Source organism: Vanellus vanellus, assembly GCF_965231255.1.
Source record: "Vanellus vanellus genome assembly, chromosome: 9".
NCBI classification, from domain to species: domain Eukaryota; kingdom Metazoa; phylum Chordata; class Aves; order Charadriiformes; family Charadriidae; genus Vanellus; species Vanellus vanellus.
The window spans coordinates 22,485,116-22,505,305 of record NC_138914.1 but is presented as its reverse complement, the minus strand read 5'-3'; positions in this window follow the sequence as shown (position 1 = coordinate 22,505,305).

Below are 20,190 nucleotides of genomic sequence, written 5' to 3'. Positions count from 1 at the left end.
TGCCCTGGATACCAGCATAAGCAAACACAGTCTGTTTAATTGGTGTAGTTCCAGGGCTATTGCCAGAAGAAGGGATACTCAGGGCACAGCGTGCATATTTGCAGAGAAACTTGGGGCACGTACCGTTTATAGTCATCTTTATTGCATATTACTTGGACATGCTGCTCACGTGCAGAGCAATGATGTGATGCAGATACAGATAGTTCAGTGTGGTTGGCGGAAGATTTGCAGCTGAAGCAGAAACCTGTGCAGGGGGAGAAGGGAGGGAAGGTTCCTTTCAAACTGAGACCCTAGGACCTGAGCTGTGGGTGCCAGGTGCTGTTTTGTAGGGTTGTTATCCGTGAAATTCCTTCTACAGTCTATTTTCCCCTGACTGCGATGGTAATGCAATTTGTAATGGGAAAACTGGTTTTAAACCTGTCACATAGACAGACCTCATTCTGGTAGGATAGTGCCTCAGTCTGTGTAGCTGGGCAGCTGGAGCCACCCACTTGCTCCTAAATAGCTTTGGTGAGTACTGTATAATTAGGAACACCAGTTCAAAATCTGAAAGCTTTAAATAAATTGTGAAATGTAAGGTAAAACCTGTCCTGGTACATGCTTGAGAACCCATCGGTCTTCAAAATGAGAGTGGGTAATACAAGCTGGTTATCCAGTGTTGTGGCATCTCCATCCTTGGAGATTTTTGGAACTGGGTAAGACCCCAGGCAATGATCTAACTTTGCAGTCAGCCCTGCCTTGAGAAGGTTGGACTAACTGTCCTTTAGAGGTCCTGTCCAGCCTAATTTTTCTGTGATGCTGTGGTAGATTTCTGAGTATGCAGAGTTGTGCCGTTATCCACAGTGGATCTTGGAAAGGAGATGGGTCTTCTGTACTCTGAATTACGTGTCCATTCACTTTAGTCCTTGTTGGTGCACTGCAAGAATTTCTGTACAGAAACTGTACCTACTGTACACAGTGGGTAATTATCGTGATCTTAGTCTTATGTTCTCAAAGTATTGAGTCGATGTTTTCAGCAACATAGGGAAATATTGTTGAAATAAATGAATGTTAACAAGTATAAAAACATCCGTGGAATTTGGACAATGTCTGAAGAGTCATGTAGCAGCAGGGGCTTCCTTTATGTACTCTTGCATCAAATCACTATAAGCTGAGTGTTTTACATAAAAAATTACTACCTGTTGTGTGAAATAGTATGAGCGAACCAGGGAAGTTAGACTTGCTTGTTTCGTGTTTTGTTAGGAGTTCAACATTTTCAGGTTTTAATAGGGTGCATGAACTTTTCAAAGTAATCTGTGCTTTCCCATATATGAATGTTAACTTCAAAACTGAGTTTTATTTCAAAAGGAGTGAAATTAACGGAGTTTTATCGATTCAGCATAAAACATAATGTCAGGTAGTTGTTTCTACTTTCTCAGTGTCAAGCCCAGCAAGTAAAAATCTCTGAAGAATAGAAAAAAGAAGATAATCTTCTCTGATGAGAAGTGAGAATCCAAGTTCTCATGATGATGCTTTAATGAGAAAAGGGAAGTGCTTTAAAGAAGCAGTAAAGAAAATATTTATGTAAGCAAAATTAATTGCCACTGCTTAGCTTTAGTGATGGCCTCATTTCATATTTGCTGTCATACGAAACACTCATTCATAGAGATAGAAATCTTGCTTATATATCTAGATTTAAAAGTTGATCCTTTAGCACCTCGGTAGTTTTGACCGTTCTCAGAAAAATTGTTTCATATTTATATTACGCATTGCTCAGTTTTATAAATATTAAATGAAATGCAACACAGCAAAGCCCTCTTATCTACCTGAATAACTGCAGCTCCGCTAGGAAAAAAATACTACCTAATTTAGATGAAAAACATGCGGCAGCTTTTGACAGAGAGGAAGATAGAGCCAAGATAATCAATGAGCTGGCTACTCATTGATGTATTAGAGCTACCGCAGCATCTTGTTTGAACACTGGGCAAGCGTCCATTGTAGAAATCTGTAAAGCGATACCATTGGTTTACGTGAATCAGTTGCTACTACAAAAAAACTGTTGAATAGACACGTAGAAAAAAATGCTTAGTGTTGTCTACAACAGCACTCCCACTCTGCTCTCTAAATGGATTATGAGTTTCAACTTGTGCATCTGAGATTGAGGCAAAATGTTATTGTGGAAATACCTTCGTATCTCTCACATTCTGAAGTCCGGATGTACTGCTGGAACTGATTATAGTACCTTACTCAGCAAGTATCTTAACCCTTGCCTCTCATCTTTGAGCCAAGGCAGAAAGGCCCGGGGGGAAATGTTACACAACTGACCGGGGTTCCAGAAAATAGCTGATGGTCGAAGCGCAATTCTCTGTTCCCCTCAAGACCATGGGATGAATGCAACTGCATACAGTAACCACCTGTAGCAAGCTGGGAGAAATCGGGAGGAAATGGAAATTCTTCCCCCTTTGGACTTTTTTTAAGCTCCAGGGTAAAATCGATGGGGGCATATACTCTAAGGAACCTTTTGTATTGTTTGGTTTTCAACTCCAGCTGGTTCCCAAGACCTCAAATTTGTCCCAGCTGCAAAGCTCATATGACATGGTTATTAGCTTGATTGGTAGGCAAAACAAGATGACTCTAAGACAGATTAATGAAGTAAATGACGATGTTGCAGGGGCTAGATTAACATACTATGTGGGAAACGGATTCACTCAGCATCTGGAGAGGACTGTGATATAAAAAGATCTATACTTTCCTTAAATTCCCACCCCTCGACCCCCCAAATTTCTTCTGAACTTTAATCCTATAGGGACCCATAACACATTTTGAAATAATAAAATCCAGGCACTCCTCATTTTTCATTAGGAAGGGTGAGCATAAAAAAAGAGCATCTTGGTCCTTGGTCTGCTCAGAGCAGTTTGAGGAAAGGAATGTTTTATCTGTGTCCTTCAGACAGTGACATGTTGTGGTGACCATGCCTTACTGTGAACTGAGAAAGGACTCCCAAAGCATAACATGATCCTCAGGGAAGTTGATGCCTGTGAAGTCCTGGCCTTGGTTTACAATTTTACAGTGGTGACAGGGAGTTGGTGGAACAGTTGCACTGTAAATCTTGTTTATGGGCAAATAGGAAACATACCTTGTATATAAAACCAGGAATGTACTGTTAGTATAATTGAAATTGTAATGCTCTAATTCAAGATTTATTAGTAGTCTAGATGGGGTTGATCTTGCTGTTTTCTTCTTCATTCTAGGATTCATTTGTGGTCATATTTTTATGGTTGCTGACATGTTTTTACATTTCTGTCTTTCCTTCTTTCTTCACTGATCTGCAGCTCCACATTACATCTGAATTTACTATATACGGTGCCTTTCACATATTTTAAATAGTATTCCTTTGTTCTCTGTTTCCCTTAAAATCAGTTTTGTCCATCTCGGAGTCTGCATTTCTTTAACTTACCATTGACTTGTTTATAGCCTAGGAGGTCTCTGTGCCCCACATCTTCCCATCCCATGTCTGTATTCCTGCATGCCTCGTCCTGTGTCTCCAGTTCTCGAGGCCTCTGCTGTTGCACCAGGACTATATTTCTCTACATTACGTCGTTGCGTTACAGTCATTAAAAATCCCATTTTACATAGAATTACTGCTTGTTACTGCTGTCTCTATAAAACTACGGTTATAGCATACAAAGAGAACAAAAATAAAACAGATTTATCTGTAGATAACTGGTCATTTAGAGAAACTGCTGTCACAGATAAACCAAGTAAAACAAAGCTGCGGGCAGGTCAAGAGGAGGTCAGCTAGAATAGCCCTGCCAGACCGCAGCTCTGAGGCCTTGCAAACCCTGTACAAAACTTAAGGCCTGTTACTAGCACAGCGACCAAGCCACAAAGCCCAGTTCCTAAGTCCCCTTCTTGCTGGTGGAAATGACCGCAATTTACACAGGCAAAACTGCCAGTGTATTTTCACAAGTTCCTTTTAAATCAGGTCTAGAAGAGACTTTTTGTGCATATGCAGTTTGCGGGTATGCATTCCTTATATTCCTCATATGCGCATTGCATTTGTACCTATGGATCAGGGTTAGTCACACTTCAACAAGATGCATCAAAGACTAGTTTTTCTAGGAAGAAATTCCCAACTCTTAAAGATGCCTGGACCTGAAATCATAGGCAACATCATAGTCAAGCTCCAGAGAAATGCTGCGCTCCCTTGCCCTGAGACAACAGGCAGGAGGTACTGGTACCTTGCAGCATTACCTTCCATTTTTTCAAATAGCAGAAGAGTCTTGACCCAGCGCACCCTTGCCAGCTGTCCTTTGAGGACTCAGTTCAACCAGAACTCTGCCACCAGGTTGAATGCTGTCGCGTGTGAGCTCTCGCCATTAGTGAGCAAAATTGGAACACTCATGTGATGATTCCAACAAGGAAACAGCCCAGAGATCTCAAGCAGACTCTTGTCTCCTGCCCGTATATTTGAACAAGCACTGTCCTGTCAAATGCCCAGCGGAGGAAGGGATGGAGCCAATGCCCAGAGGAGGAAGGATGCAGCCAATCAACACTACTCTTGGTGTGAACTGAGACCAAAAGGAAACAAAACTGTTTCTTTCAAAATTTAGAGGGAAGGTGGGACAAAGGAAAAAAATCAGAGCAACCTCCCTTAATTAGACACGATTCAACCTAAGGAAACCCATAAGACAGAATTGCTTGCATACGGTCTCTAGGTACAAGATTGTTTATATGAATGAGTAATATTTCCTCAGTGTTATTGCTAAACAGGAGAATCCTTGAACAGATTTTCCTCCTACTCCATTGCTTGCTTGTTTTTTCAAGTGGCTTTTTAAGAGATATTGCTCCCCTGTGTTTGTATTTAACTGCCATCACCTGCCCACACAATGGATCTTTTTCATTTAGAGGAGAAAAAACTCTTACCCTGAATGAGGTAATTTTTGGATGAAGGCCCATTTGAATGTCTGCTCCTCGCTCTACCCTCAGAAGCTCTGTTTAGCACAAGTGAAAATTTTCAGGTTTCAGCTTCATCAAGGGAAAAGTTGCTGCAAACTTCTAAACTAAGCCCTGCCTCTTTCTCGACGCTCTGTTACCGCATTTTTCCTTTAGCCTCTGCTCTTTGAACACCACCAGGATGTTTTGTATCCTCAGAGAGGCACCGTGCTCTATTAGATAGCAGTTGAAATCGAGAATACACTTTTTAATTAACAGTTTCATAATTCTCCTCATTTCTAAGTGAAGAGGAAAATCCCACTGCTCCGTCACATCTGAAGACTACTGCACCGTTGTTGTCCCCAACGCACATCCACGGTCTAATAGAGATAAAAAATACTCTCCCAATTAGCATTGTCAAGCTCACTGCAGGTGTACTCGGCACACTCCAAACGCCGCTGACTTCAGCTGGCTGACATGGAAGAGCCAAGCGCTTCGGCATGGCTTGTGACTGGAGCACTGGAAGACTACGTTCCGTCAAATCCTTGGAGGTGAGTGTGGAGGACGGCTGTTCTGGGCTGCTAGCCCCAGTGGTCGCGTCTGTGCTCACCTGACAGGGAATGGCCGTGCCCATGAGGGCCACGGAGGTGGTGACAAGAACAGACTGTGGTTTGGTGATGATGGGGTTTAATTTTTTTAAAAGCTGTAAATAAAACCGATCATCACTAGGTGTGATGTCTGAGTGGTTCATACCGTGCATAGCAGAGATCATTGCAAAGCCCAACAGGTTCTCAAAAAAAAAAAACCCAAACCCTAACAATTCGATTTTCCTAAAGGAAACGTGGCTTAATGTTAGCACCTGCAGTTGCCTCAGAGCACAATCTCTTCTCCCCACATACACACATCTCAAAGAAGGGAAACGGATAGCAAAGCTCTGTCACAGGCCATGTCACGCTGGTGGGTTCAGCAACCAGAGAATTCCTTTGGACCTGAAGTCACATTTAACTTTGCAATGAGTTCATGTGGATCAAAAGTATGGTTTACTCTGGATCTTCAAGAGAAAAGAAAAGATGTTTTTTAACCATGAATACGTCTAAAAAAAATGTATATAATCTGCAGTAATTTATTCACAATATTTTCATTTTAATTAATTTCTAAACTGTTAAGAGAGGAGATATGCGCATAAGAAAATCTTTGTAGTTTTGGCTTCTTTAAAAATAAAATCATCCATTCACAATGTACTAATTAGGGAGAAGTACAAAGTGACCTAATACCCATTCTACTGTATCAAACTGGCTTTCATTTTTAATCATCCGTGCTGCCATTCTTAGCTCTTGAATAAGTACAATTTACCTCAAGCTGCCTAGGGGTTGTACTCAGCCTTCTGAGAAGGGACACGGATCACTTCTTTGTTCCTTTTTCCAAGGCCAGGCCAAAACTCTTGCACTAACAGTGGGAAAGGTCTTGAGAACTTTGGACATAAATGCAGCAGCGCTTCTGCCTATGTCTTTGGCATTGCTACTTTGCATCCTACTGTGGCAAATGAAGGCCATTGACAACTATTATGGGGCACACATTGATAGAAGAAGGGAACGGGATTTTTCAGCCTCTCTGACAGAGCTTTGCCATGGAGGCAAATAAAGGAGTCAAACAAGGTGGTTTTGGTGCAAGAGCCAGAAATGCATGCAAGGACTTTGTCTGTCTTCACATTGTAAGATTTTGAAGGCATGTGATGTAGTAGTATAGTTAAACGCTGCTCTTCAGCTCGGTATAGTGAGGAAGCAGTGACAGGGTTTGCTTGGAAGTTGATCTTGATCATCAAGTTGTTATCAGTTTTAGTCACACTAGGTTTTAGAAATAAGAGAAATATGGCTAACAATATGGAAAAAAAAAGATAACTTTTCCCCCTCTTGCACTGTATATGAAAGGCCACATAGTTTAAATTACAGAAACCATCCCTGGTGTGTTCAGTTCTTGAGATGAACATTAGTCCTTAGGAAATAGGAACATGTGCTGTACGTCCGTGTCATTAGCTAAACAAACAGTAAATGCTTCTGTAAGAGTGTTACTCTTAAACACTCATGAGCTCATTTAGATGGACATGACATTATCATAAGTTCGGTAGGTGCCTACAGGTTAAAAATCGCCACAGTTGATCTGCAGATATTGCTGGTGGCGCCCATCTGCTGATGACAACACACTAAACAACACGTGTCCGCCAGAATAAATTTATCTGCTCGCAGTGTTTGATCGTTGAGTTTCTTATCCATGACACCCAAAACCTTTCCACCCTGTGTTGCCTGTGAGCACGTACTGAAAGCACTGAGGCCAAAAGGAAGCTGTGAAGTAAACAAGCATTCAAAGTTTAGCTTAATTATTTTTAGCTACAAACAAAACCCATCCTGTTAACATTGCATACACTTTTTCTGGAAAGGGCGGCTGGGCTTTTAATATAGTTTCTCCTTTCTCGGACTTTTAACATGCTATTGTGTTCTGCAAGAGGTGATAGTTCTGCACATCCGAAATATCACAGCTGTTTTTGGCAGGGCGAATGAGTCCTTGTGAGAAGTTTCACCTTTTCCAGCTTTCCTGTTTTCAGGACCAAATTACTTATTTGAAGTTAGCTTGGTGTCTCTAAGTTGCAGATAAATAAGAAACATTTGCCTGAAAATTCTCAACCTTTTCAGGTTCTGAACTGCACAGAGAGTATTTGCATAAAAAACTTCCTTGCATACCTGCCCTCGCTTTATCAGTAGGCAGCTGCTTTTTAAAAGTTATGTCCTTTTGTCGGTCCCATGTTCTTTTTAAAGGCTGTCAAGTGCTTTGCTTCCCTGTTTGCAAGGAATGAAATGGTTCATCTAGGTGTGAGCAGGTGTGGTGATACAAAGAGTTATTGAGATAGTGATGATAAGAGGCAGAAGTGGAAACCTCAGCCAGCAAAACAAAAAATATGTATTTTATTGTGACTTAATAACCTTTCTGAGTTGAGTCATTGTCTCTTCATGTAGGCATTTTACATTGGAATCTTACACCTCTCTAGAGGTTCACAAACGATGTTTGGAGGTGTGTGATGTCTACCTTTCTTAACGCCCGATCTTTCAAGAATTTCCTGTACGTATGTGTATTAATTAATACAAATCTGAAGTCCCATATTTCATGTGACTTTACTGTTAGCTTCATATGGAAGTTTATATCAGCTGAATTTTGTTGCCCACACTTGTTGATTAAAAGCATGGCCAAGCACTTCTATTAAGAAAAAAAAAAAAAAAAAAAAGGAGTAATAGGAGTAATAGCCATAATGGCAAATCTGGCACTGACAGACAGGGAAAAGGAGGACCTCTAATTCCCGAACTACTTATCATGCTACAGAAATGAAGAGCAGCTTTCCAGAGAAGACCCACCCAGTGAGAAGGAATGTACTGTTCACTCATGGTCACCTCCCTCCAGTGCCAGGGCATTAAAGGGAAAACACATCTGGTGTTACATAGACATGCATTTACTGATCTTGACAGAGCGGAGCTTTGGCTTTATGCCGGTTGGTTCTGGGCTGTCTCATGGCACTGAAGCAGCTTTGTCTTGAAACAGAGTCCTGTCAAGTGGGCGACTGCTTGTGCACAGTGGCGTTACTTGTGGCTACATCAACTTTAGTTCCTGTTGCTCGTGTTGCAAATCAGTAGAGCCGGGCTGTCTGCTGGGAAGCACCCAGGCAACTTACTGCCATGAGGTTCTCACACACAAGAAAAAAATCCTCTGGTGCCTTCTAAATTTCAGTTATGATGCTTTCAGTGTAACGCAGCAGGTGGTTGTCTTGTCAGCCTGTGGGCTACGGACAGGAATGGTTTAAAATGCTGGTCTGCCTCGGGTGTGCATGGAGCACAGCCCAGTGATGTGCTGGTTAATGACTGGGGCACCCAGCTGTTGGCTGAGTTCATACAGAAAGTCCAGGCTGAATTTCTTCTTATTTTCTTTGTATTTTTACATACTTTGTATCAACTTTGCTTCTGAAAAATACCAGATGTCATCTGAATGAATTATTCTTAACATACTCTTACTATTGAGCAGAACTCTGTGTCAAAAAAAAATAATATCTTGGACTCTGTAAAGGAGGCCTGAATTGATGTCTTTCAATGCTAGAAGGGCTTTCTTTAGCCTGTTTTAACTTTTTAAATGACGACATAATATTTCCTTGAACATCATCTTGCTCGTGTCCCAAGTCAATTGTGCTTAATGTTCAGCAGTAAAGTAAATTTAGCGTGATAAAATCATGGCCTGCTCAGGTATACCTGGCATGTAACAGATGGACACAGTGTAAAACATGCTAAAAGTCATAGTAATATTTTTCACATGTGTTAATATTAATGAATTTTAGTTGCTTGTTTGATGGGAGAACAACATGATCCTGATTTATTTATCATAGCTTTCTTGACAGTTCCTGGTATGGATTCTTTCTTTGCTTCTGTTTCTCAGCTTCCCCATAAACAACACATTATCTGTCTTAAAAATTAAGATACCTTCTGATGCTACCAAACCTCTTCATGTGTTTTTTTTCCAGAGAGGGAATGGATAGAGTGGCCACACTAGGCTTTGGTGTTGATAGAAGTATTTTAGTTGTTATCTAATCAATAAGACCACCTATAAATCATCTTTGCTGGAGGCGACTACCATTATTCAAACAGACATGCCATACCTGCCATTTCCTCTAGCAGAATTCCTCTTGCTGTTCCTAAAGCCATTTTTTTTTTTTTTGCATGTTGTGTGGAAAATAATCAGGTTGTAGAGTCACTGTTAATTGCTGAATTTAGGGACCAGATGTTGGCAGCTTTTTTGCTAGGCAGCCTTAGTGGGTAAATAGCTGCTACTGCAGAAAAAGCTGATACTTCCTTCAGAGTGATGGCAGGCAGGAAAAAGGAGCTAATTCGAGTTGAGTTGTCGCAGGTGTACGTCAGACATGTCCCTAGGAAGGACACGTTACCCTGACTGTGGAAGGTGTGCAGTAATACCGAGTATTTACCGCTTACAGTTGGCATAAATCCTGTGGATTTTACAACATTGGGGGGGGGGGGTATGAAGATGATTTCTTCTCTGTGAATTCAAGATTGTCCAGAAGTGACTGTTTGAAGGGAGATGAAAAACTATGGGGAAGCTTCCTAGGAAGAACAGAACTGGAAGCTGGACCTGGCAGGGTCCATTTTTAATAGGTGCTGAGCACCTCCTGTGTTAAGTATATTGTTTTCCCTTTCGTTAGGATGCAGCCTTCCAGGAGGTATAGTCAGTGGGTTGTGTCCCACCTCCGCTTTCCTTGCAGTGTCTGCAGTTAGGGGAACGTTGCGTTGGAGTCAACTCTAAAGATGCAGGTGACAGCAGCTTTAATTACTGGCCTACACCAAATGTTTATTTCAAGTGAGGGTTTTGTTTTTAAGATGAGTTTTCTTGGGGAAGATGGTGCATCCCTCACGCTCAGTGACTGACTTCACTCTCTGATGGGCTGAAATGGAACCCAAGGCAGCATCTAAGCTTGCAGACTGACGAACATTCCTCAAATAACTGAGCCGGGGGAATAGTTACTACCCAGGATCTTGTCTGCAGCTGCATCTCGCACAATTGGAGCTCTTCAGTCCCTCTTATTTGCCAGCTGAGCTGCTCGTCCGAGTGTTCCCTTACGTGCCTTAGTCAGAACAAGACAGGATGCTTTAAAAAGTTTAGATGAGATTTATTAACAAACGGCATCATTTGGGTGATCTTGGGCAGTCCACCAGCACAGCCCAAGCTGGGAAAGGCCAGCTGCAGCCAGTAGGAGGTGGTCATCTGGGCTGTTACGGAAACATTGGTGAATTCTCCAGGGCACTGTGAAAGAGCTGTGGATGCAGAGGCGGATTCCCGTCTGGTTTGCGTTATAGCTTTGGGCCAGGTCCACTGAGTTACACCGATGTACCAGGGGGCTTTCCAGCACTGAGCCTGGTTTCAGGAGCTGTGGGTTAACACACCTAGAGCCACGGGAGGAATTACTGGAAGCTTGTAAGGAGCAACTTGCAGCACAGGCTCCTGAAATGAAGATGTCACCTTAACCTCTCCTCCCACACTGACATCCCACTGGATGTCACACTGCCATGGGAATCTGCTGGTCGCTGCTGTACCTTGGACTTGGATTTGTTATTCATAGCAATAATAAATAGAGAAATAGAGGTCGGTGAATTAACCTTTTGACTGATCTTCAAAGCTAAAGTAATACAAAAAGTAGTGCTCTTGGCTTTGTGTTTGTACAGTGTTCAAAATAATGAGATTTTAGCCTCGCTGAGACCCTTGGGGCTGCTCCAGTAACCGTGAGCAATAACGATAAAGTGCATTGAGCGGATGCAGACAACTGCCTTAGTAACAAGAAAGGATTGCAAAGTTAAAGTAGGTACGGCTAATACATAAGTTACTTTTTTTTTCACTTTATAATTGACGAGCATGTTGCCAGGGCCCATGAGGGCAGCATCTGCCAAAACGGCCTGAGCGAGGTCAGTTTGAATGGTGAGCATGGTCCCCTACATCGGAGCTGAGGCTGTTCACATCACTGAAGAGACACGCTACAGGCCGCCCAGCTTTCCAGCATATGTATTTAGTAGTGATTTTAAGGAAAATGAATTTTCCTCCTCTTTTGTCTCCTCTTCCTTACATCAGTCACTAAAAGAATGTACACGGCTTGTTTGAAGCCTTCGCCAGTTTTGGCATTTGTACTCACCCTGACAAAATGCTGGTCTGTGCAGAGTATTGGAGGAACATTGTTCTGACAGCCCATTGAGTTTTACATTCCCAAACTTTCCTGGTTAATGTACCGTGGGCTGCGTCTGCTCCCTCCTCCTCTCGCCTTCCTCTGCTGACGCCACGGCCCCGGGAGCCGCTGGCTGCTGGCACACGTGCCCGAGGACGGCTCCTTGCGGCTGGGAGCACCCCAGCACCCTGTCAGCAACGCCTCCAGCGGCAACGGCGTGGGGAAGAGCTTCGCCGAAGGAGGTCTGCATGTGGCAGCACACAGGGTTATAAAAGAATAAGTGGCTTTTACAGAAATTATGCTAGCAACCGTGCTGTTTTAACAGACACTAAAAAGCGGGATGGGGCTGGCCACGTGAATGTGTAGTCAGTGCAAAAAGGGATGGTATTTTGACAGCGGTGTGATGGTGCCATAGCATTCTTTCAATTTGCATTTTTCTGTTAATATAAGCAACTAATGAGGCTATTCCTATAGCAGTAATTTATCTCGGAAAAAATTAAGTTAAATGTTTCCTGAAAAGCCAGCAGTAAATAAAAATAACCCCCCTCCACTAGGCCTGGTTTCATAATCTCGGAGAATTTCGTTTCATAAGATAAAGAAAATCAAAGCAGAATGTGGAAAAACAAAATAGGCATGCCAGAAACCCCTGGAGAAGCCTGTGACTTGCAAAGGAAAAGGATGAGCTGAAAACATACCATAAAATATTGAATGTTAAGTAATACGTCGTCTGTAAAGAACTAAGAAAAAAACTTTTCTGAGCATATTTGTGGAAGCTTTTTGTGAAAGTGAGAAGCTTAAAAGCAATACACACACATACATTTTCATGCTGACAGTTGAATAACTGAATGATGGAGCTGAGTAGGATTACCATACTCCAACAGGAAAAGCCGGTAGATTGGTACCTTGATGTTCTCTAGACTTGTTTTATTATACTGTTTGCTGATAAGCTTGCATTTTATTATTTAATTGCAGACGTTGAAATCTACGTCTTTTTTCCCCTCAAAACCCCAACCAACAGTCCCATAAAATAGTGCTTTTTGGGCCAAAATCCCTGTCACGGGCACTCTAGTTTTCTTTGCCTTACCTCGACCCGTCCAAAAAAAGTGAAATGAGAAGGAAAAAAAGGCTGGTATAATAGATTAATGTAGATACTGCAGATTTGTCATAAATCTTTGTTAACTCATTTGTTAGCTGATTGAGACCTTTCCCCCTTTATTTTCTCATTTTACAAGGAGCGTTTCCTGACATTTCACTTACTGCTTGAGATTACCAGTACCTCGTTCGCTCACTCATTTATTTGATCAGAGTTGGAAACGTTGAACTATCTTTTCTAAAACATCATTCTTGAAACGAAAAATTGTACAGGGCTGAATAGAGCCCATTGATGAAGTGAAGTACCAGGTTAACACGGTGGGGTGTTAGAGTATCGATGTGTTCCAGGGTGGGTTCGGTGTGTGGGTGTACGTACATTTGCTGCAGAAGCTGCTGGGTTTGTTGGTGCCCTGAGAGCCACCTGGCAAGCGCGGGCTTGGCTGACTTGAGGCACGGGATGAAACAGAATCTAGTGCACGTCGGTGGCATGTCTTAATTACTGGCAATCTTACCTTAGTGCGCGCATCGTGCAATGTCGTATTTACTGCTAAAGCCATACCTCGGGCGCTTATTCTGTAAGCTAATAATGGAAATTAAACAATTCAACGTAGGTGGTGGAGTAACTCCCTGATGAGCGCAAATTCAGCTGTCTCTCTGTGTGTACGGGTGAATCGCCAGTGCTCTCCCTGCAGGCCTTGCCCACAAGTAAGCTGGAACAGTGAAGATTCAGCTGTGCAAGAACAAATCTTTCTTCTCCAGCTTGTTCCCGGCTTGCGCTTTCTTATGGCAGATGGGACATTGGACCGGCTCAATGATCGGGGCCAGTTGTTGGAAGCTCAGTCTCTTCAGTGCCAAGCGGAATAGGAGGATTCTTTTACCCTAAGTAGTGCTGGAGGATTGAGGTAAAGTGGGTTTTAACCAAAATCTGAGTCTAATTTTGTGATTTTGAAGCAGAGCCTGACAGGCAAGTTCTGTCACGATATGGCTTGCTAACAGCAGGAGCAACCAGGCTGGGAAAGGTCATCCTTATCCCCCCAGACCAAGAACAAGTCTGGGGAAAGATCAGCAGTAAAGGTCATGTGTTGCTGCTGTATGACAGCTGGAAAAGAGCAGGTTAAAAAAGGCTGAGCTCTGTCACTTTTAGGGCAAAGTTAGTTGCCTACAGTGTGAGTTAGTGTTTCTCTCCGCTGTTTTAATTATTTTGGTCATCCATTCAGTGAAATATTTTCAGTGCAGTGCAGTGAACTGAAATGACCTAGAAATAATTCCCTAACACAACCTGACGTGCTGCCTTATATTCAGAGAGACATTTATTGTTTTACTCGTAGAAGATCTTCATCAAAATGCTCCTCAGTCATTCCAGGGTGGCTGTTCCCATTCCCACAGCACCAAATAGCATTACATACACGAGCTACTAGTTAGTGGCTTCCTGCTTCAGAAGTTGAGTGTGTCGGGACAGACATTTTGCTTGTGGAGCTCCAGAGGAGACCCACGGGACGTGGCGGCAGGAATTGTGGCTGTTTTTCTGGAATCAACACCGGAACCTCGGGCACAAGCAGGTTCCGCTGCGGTGGCTGATGCCGAGCAACCCCTTGTGCTGCTCTGCAGGGGTGCTGGTTGGGAATGGCCAGCTGGTTAGAGGCTACTGCCTTTAGCTGGCATCACTGCGCCCACCACGGTGCCGGCTGAGCGGAAGGTGGCAGTCCTGGCTGTGTTGGCTGTAGTGAATTTTAATTGATTGCTGCGGGGGGTAGCTATTCAGCTGCCGGGGGGACTGGGATGTGAAAGCCGCTGTAGGTTTGCATGGGGTATTGCTAGTAAATGATAGTGCCAGTGATGTTTGGAAAACCCTTTTTTTTAGACTAAACTAGCCTCTTCGGCTTTTGTATGTTGAACTTTTGTTTAGATGTTCGCAGGTTGCTTTAGAATAATTATAGTGAACAGAAATTGCATTGATGTGATGTAATAAGGCAGTGGTTTGTTCCATTCAGTTTTATTCCCCTTCCGGCACTAAGTGGGTATCCAGTTTAGGAAAGTGTAGAGGAGACTCCAGACATAAATTTACCATGTACATTTTGGCTATCTTATACTCACTGTTACTTTGACATGTTTATAAAAGCCTCTCAGCTACTTATTTCCAAAGATCTGTAAGGCAGCTAGTCCAATATGACTAAAGCACCATTGCTGGCAAAATACATTAATTTTTGTCCTTGTGACAATGCCTGAGCCATCTCGTCCTTCTCTTAGGCAGTGTTGGACACATTTAGCACCATCATGTACTTATGACTCACAAATAACTCACCAGATTACTTCAGCCTGTTTGATATTCAGAAATAATCACTGAATAATTTGCCGCTGATTTTAATGTGAGACCATTTACAAAGCTGGGGGAAAAAATAATCAGATGTTAAGTTGCAAAATAGTGTGAGTTGTCCCCCACCAATTCATAAATTTTAAAATAGGGGGCAGTTATTGAATGAATGCACTTGTGAAGTAAGAGAGAGAGAGAATGAGAGAGCGAGCCTGTTGGCAACTGGGGATTATTGGGTCCCTCAGCTGTAACCTACCAGCGGCAAGACACTTGTACAGTGAGCTGCGGAGCTGCTTGAGTTAATGGCTTACGTGTTTCGGCAGAAGAATAGAACAAAACACAACAATACAGCTCTGTAGCCCTAAAAAATAATTGGATTTCTGTGAAAAATAAAGGAAAAGTGCTCATTGTCCTGAACATGCCAGCAGGACACTTGCCTGGCCTCAACTTGTAGAGGCAGGAATGCAAAGTGGCAATATTTACATCAGCTTCATAGGAAGACTGACTCTGTGGAGGGCCTAATCTTACGTTTCACTTTACCCAGTTTATTCCCCTTTGCGCTCTGATCTTTTTGCTTTTTTTTTTTTTTTTCTACTTCTTAGGAAGAAGAGAGGAAGTAAGGCAAGACAAGAGGAAGTAAGGCATATTAAGACTGGAAAAAAACAGGAAAAATTGTATGTGGGTAAACCCCTCCCTCCCACCCCGTTCTTATCTGTTTTATTTTAAACATCTCTCTCTTCAGTCAGCACCATTGTCCTGAAGATAATTTTGACTGCCATTCTTTTGCTTTGGCATCACTTTCTATCTGTGCCTGTGCTGAAGGGCTGCTCAGTCTGCCTGGAGGAGGAGTAAAGTGTACCTGCCCCTATGATGGCCACTCCACAGCCACTGTGGCCAGCAGGAGAGGACAGGAAGAAGTAGTGAAGATGCGGGCAATGATCAGAAGGTGGTACAGAAACTACCACTGTCCCTTCAGGACCATCTCTAGACACTAGTCTCTAGACACTAGAACTAACTGAAGTAACTGGCCATATATATATATATAATGTGGCATTGGGGAGCATGTTTTGCTGTTTTTGATTTGGTGGTTGTCGTTGTCATGTCCCTCCGTGTATGTCCTGTCCTCCCAAAATGATCCCTAGCAGTATGAGAAGCTGAGAAAGAAGGCGGGGGAGAAGGTAAGCAGGCCCTTTAGAATATAAAGGCTGGTGCCTTCCTTCTTGCTCTGCTGAATGAAACTCCTTTGTGGTAGTTTGGCAGACTCACAAACACTAAGGTAGGAGCAGCAGCTACAGCTGGGTGGCAGCTGCCACAGCTCACACTGAGCTTTGAGTTGATAGCTTCAGATTCCTGGGAAATACAGCTTTTATACTGCTTTCCTCATCGTGTCTGTCTGTCTGTGTTTGTGGGTGGCAGTACAATGGACTTCAGTCTCCCCTTCACTGGGAATCGTTCCTGAAGTGAAAGGAACCAAGGCAGGAATGTGCAAATGCTTTAGTGCAACCCACTTTTGCTGCTCCCGGCTGGGTTCAACGGTGGGGGCCAGCTGTGGGTACAGCTATGCAGGGGGGTGGGCAGGCAGGAGCTGCTCCCCTGGGACTCCTTCCAGGCTACGGTGAGCCTGAGATCGTCCTCCCCTGAACGCATAGCTGTGCCTTTGGGCATGACCCAGCGCCCCTGAGAACCACCCAACTCAGTGGGAGCTGAGTAATTTTAATAGTTAATTGTAATAATGCTATTGTGGTCTGAGCAGAACAAACCAGAAATAAGCAGGCTTAAAACAAACAAACAAAAAAATCCCAAAAGCAACATAGTGTTATTTTAGAATTTTTAGAATAAAAGCACATGTAGCTGAACTAATACTCCCGACAAGCAAGGACATGGATTTCTCTCAGGGCATCCTGCAGTCCCAGAGGGAAGAAGTGACCTTATTTGCATTTTTCTTGTTGAATTGCTGTCGGGATTTCTGCAGCACGGCAAGAGAAAATTCCTCCAGGAGAACATGGAAATATCACAGCACTAACGCAATATCCTTCAACTAGGTTCCTTTTCCTCCGCCATCCTTTGCCCCTTGCCCTGCCATCTGGCAGCCACCCAGCACTAACCCATGCGCCCGCGTCGCTCAGATGCGACTCTCATCCTTTTTCTTACAATATATTGTGAGAGCAGTAAGGCATGACTACGATACTGAAAGCCCATGAACTAAACATTAAAGATGGTTTGAATTTTTCCCTGTATTTGAAAAGCATCAAAATTGCCCCACCCCCACCCCCCCACCCCCCATTTCCAGAAGAATCTGCGTTCCCATGTACATGCTCCCATCCTTCCTCCCCAGCCTTTTTTAAAAGCAGGAGGAGGATCTGCCCTCGCCTTGGACATGTACATTTGAGTGCTCCTTTCTAAGGTCAGCATTTTGAATTTGAAGTCTATGATTTTAGACGCTTCTATCAGGAGCGTTTTCAATTCTAATCATGTTCTCTAAATTGCTTAGACTCTTTCCCAGCATGATGTCCTGCTCCAATTTTATAGTTAGATAATTAAATTCCGAGCATCGGAGCAGTCAGCTCCTCAGCAGTGTTGCAGAGATGCAGATGTAAGGCTGTGCTGTGCACCTTCTCACCCTTTAATGGCAGCTGATACAGCGAACAGTGATTTTTTTTGTAGAAACATATCATCTGTCCGTTTAGAGTAAGGCCACAGTTTCACCAGCACCTTGGCTTCGGCCCAGGCTGGTACGCGCCTCAGTACTGGCTTAGGAATCAGTGACTTCAGGTGCTGCAGCGCACACCCCAGAGCATCAGCAGAAACCTACCTGAGGAACATTTATTTTCAAATCCAGGCTTTTGACTAGGGCTGCTCAGAGGTCCTGGGCTGCCGTCTTCCCACAGGAGCGTTAGAGGCAGGATGCCAGGTAGGGCTGTTGACCGTCACGTTTTAAGCTTTCTGTGTGATGTATGCACACACTAACTAAATTACAGAAATAGCGTTATGGATTAATCATACACATCACAAGTGTGATACAGCATTTTGATACTGAAAGGATGCATTTTAAATATATAAAAAAAAATATACGAAACATTTCGAACTTGCTTCACAGAAAATAACGCACCTTGGTTTTGTGCAATGAAAGACTGCAAAATTCTGAACGTAATGTATAATATAACCTTTATTCTTTTTCCTCTAAACTCTTGGAAACTTACATAACAATCGTGCTTTAAGTATGACACCATTTATAGACATTTAAAATGCATCTTAATTTATAAATATTTTACATTTGGTCCATAGAACAGGTTGCAATTTACTAAATAATACTGTACTCTTTTAAACAGGCTCTGTATATATTTTTGAATATGTATATATTACATATATATTTTTATATAGAGATAGATTTGCTTGGTGTTCAGATATTTCCTTATTGCAAAAAGCATATATGATCATACAATAATCTTTTTTTTCAGGGCAAGTACTACAAAAAAGTTACAGCTATTCACAGTTTACACACAGTAGTTCTACAACACTATTTTGTGCTATATGATACGTTTGTACAGCTTTTTGCTAAAGAGCAGGTCTGTCAAACATCTGTCATAATTGTTTACAATCAAACATTAAATACTGCATTTTTCTTAGAACAACATGGGACTCGGTTACATTAAACAAGAGAAAGTTGGAATTTTTATCCTTAGTCTAATGAAATTCACAATTATAATGTGTATGTATCGTGTATAATGTTTGCGGAGGATGTACGGTTTTCCTCTAAATCCCAAAGACTTACAGGACTTTTGTATTTCAGCTATAGCCGGTTAGGATGTAGCTCATAGATCTCATAATATTTTACAATTGATCTATGTATGAAACAGTTTAGAACCTACCAAACGTACTCTGAGAGTTTATGATGCAGTTTGAAATACATGTGTATTTTATATATATATTATTTCTACAATAATGTGCTTGACATTCTGAGAATAATACCTTATTGCAAGAACATGTTTGTCACCTTCAGACAAAAACAACGAAAAACCCAACATTCACAGTTAACATGTTTTTCACGTAGTAGTTCTACATAAATTGTGCTATCTAACATTGTACGTTGCACAAAAATTTGCTGAAAAGCATGTTTCATTGCACAGTTCTGTCACAGTCATTTACAATCAAACATCAACTACTGCATTTTCTGTAATCCTTTGTGTCTGTTGTATAGCTGCCAAACGAGAAATGCCGGACAGGGCCAACCGCTGCATTTTCCACACAGGGGAAAACTTCCAGGAGCCGAACGGGCTTTCTAGCTGTGTGGCAAATGCAGACGGAGCCCAGAGTGGAGATTTTTGTATATTATTATTGAAATAGCTTTCCCTCATGCCTTCCTCACCACAAATAATATGTAGATGAAAGCAAAACTGTTTTCAAAGTGCTAACGATCCATGTTTTATCATTTGCTTATTAGAAACTGTTGAAGTCCTTTAACGGATTAAAAAGAACCGTTGTGAATTAAACCCTAAATTAGAATTACAAGGATAAGCTTCAATCTTTAAGCCATTGATTTGGTTTCTATTTTGGAGGCAATGCAATAACAGTAGAATAATACCAGCATAACAAAAGCTCAAGTACTCAGAGCTTGAATTGCAAATACTTTGTATTTCTTTTACTCCTGGGAATCTTTAAGAGCTCTTGGATATTACTTCTCATTTTGCTAAAAAAGTTAGAAGTCGTGGTTTTTACTTCTAACATCTGCGATTCACGTAGTATTGATATGTCCTTTTTCTGAGAAACAGTATATATATTTTCAAACAAATTTACGATCTTGTTTGAAAGTTATCCTGAAAGGCTAAGCACACACTAAGCATTTACAGCCATTCTATGCCGCATTGCCACAAAGAGCCGTATAATTTAATTTGCACTAGGAATGTTTATGAAGGCTGTGTCTGCTGTTAATTGAAGGAAGTCTCTTCTCCCTCAAATGGCCTCAACTGGAGCAAATTTTAAGGGCAGACTTTTTCACTGGAAATCACTTGTTTACAAAATACTTCGTTCTTTTTGTACAAAACAATGCCAAACTGATTTTTACTCCTGCAAAGTCAGAAATAACAGTCTTGGGATTCAGCAGTAAGAAATATTGATAAAC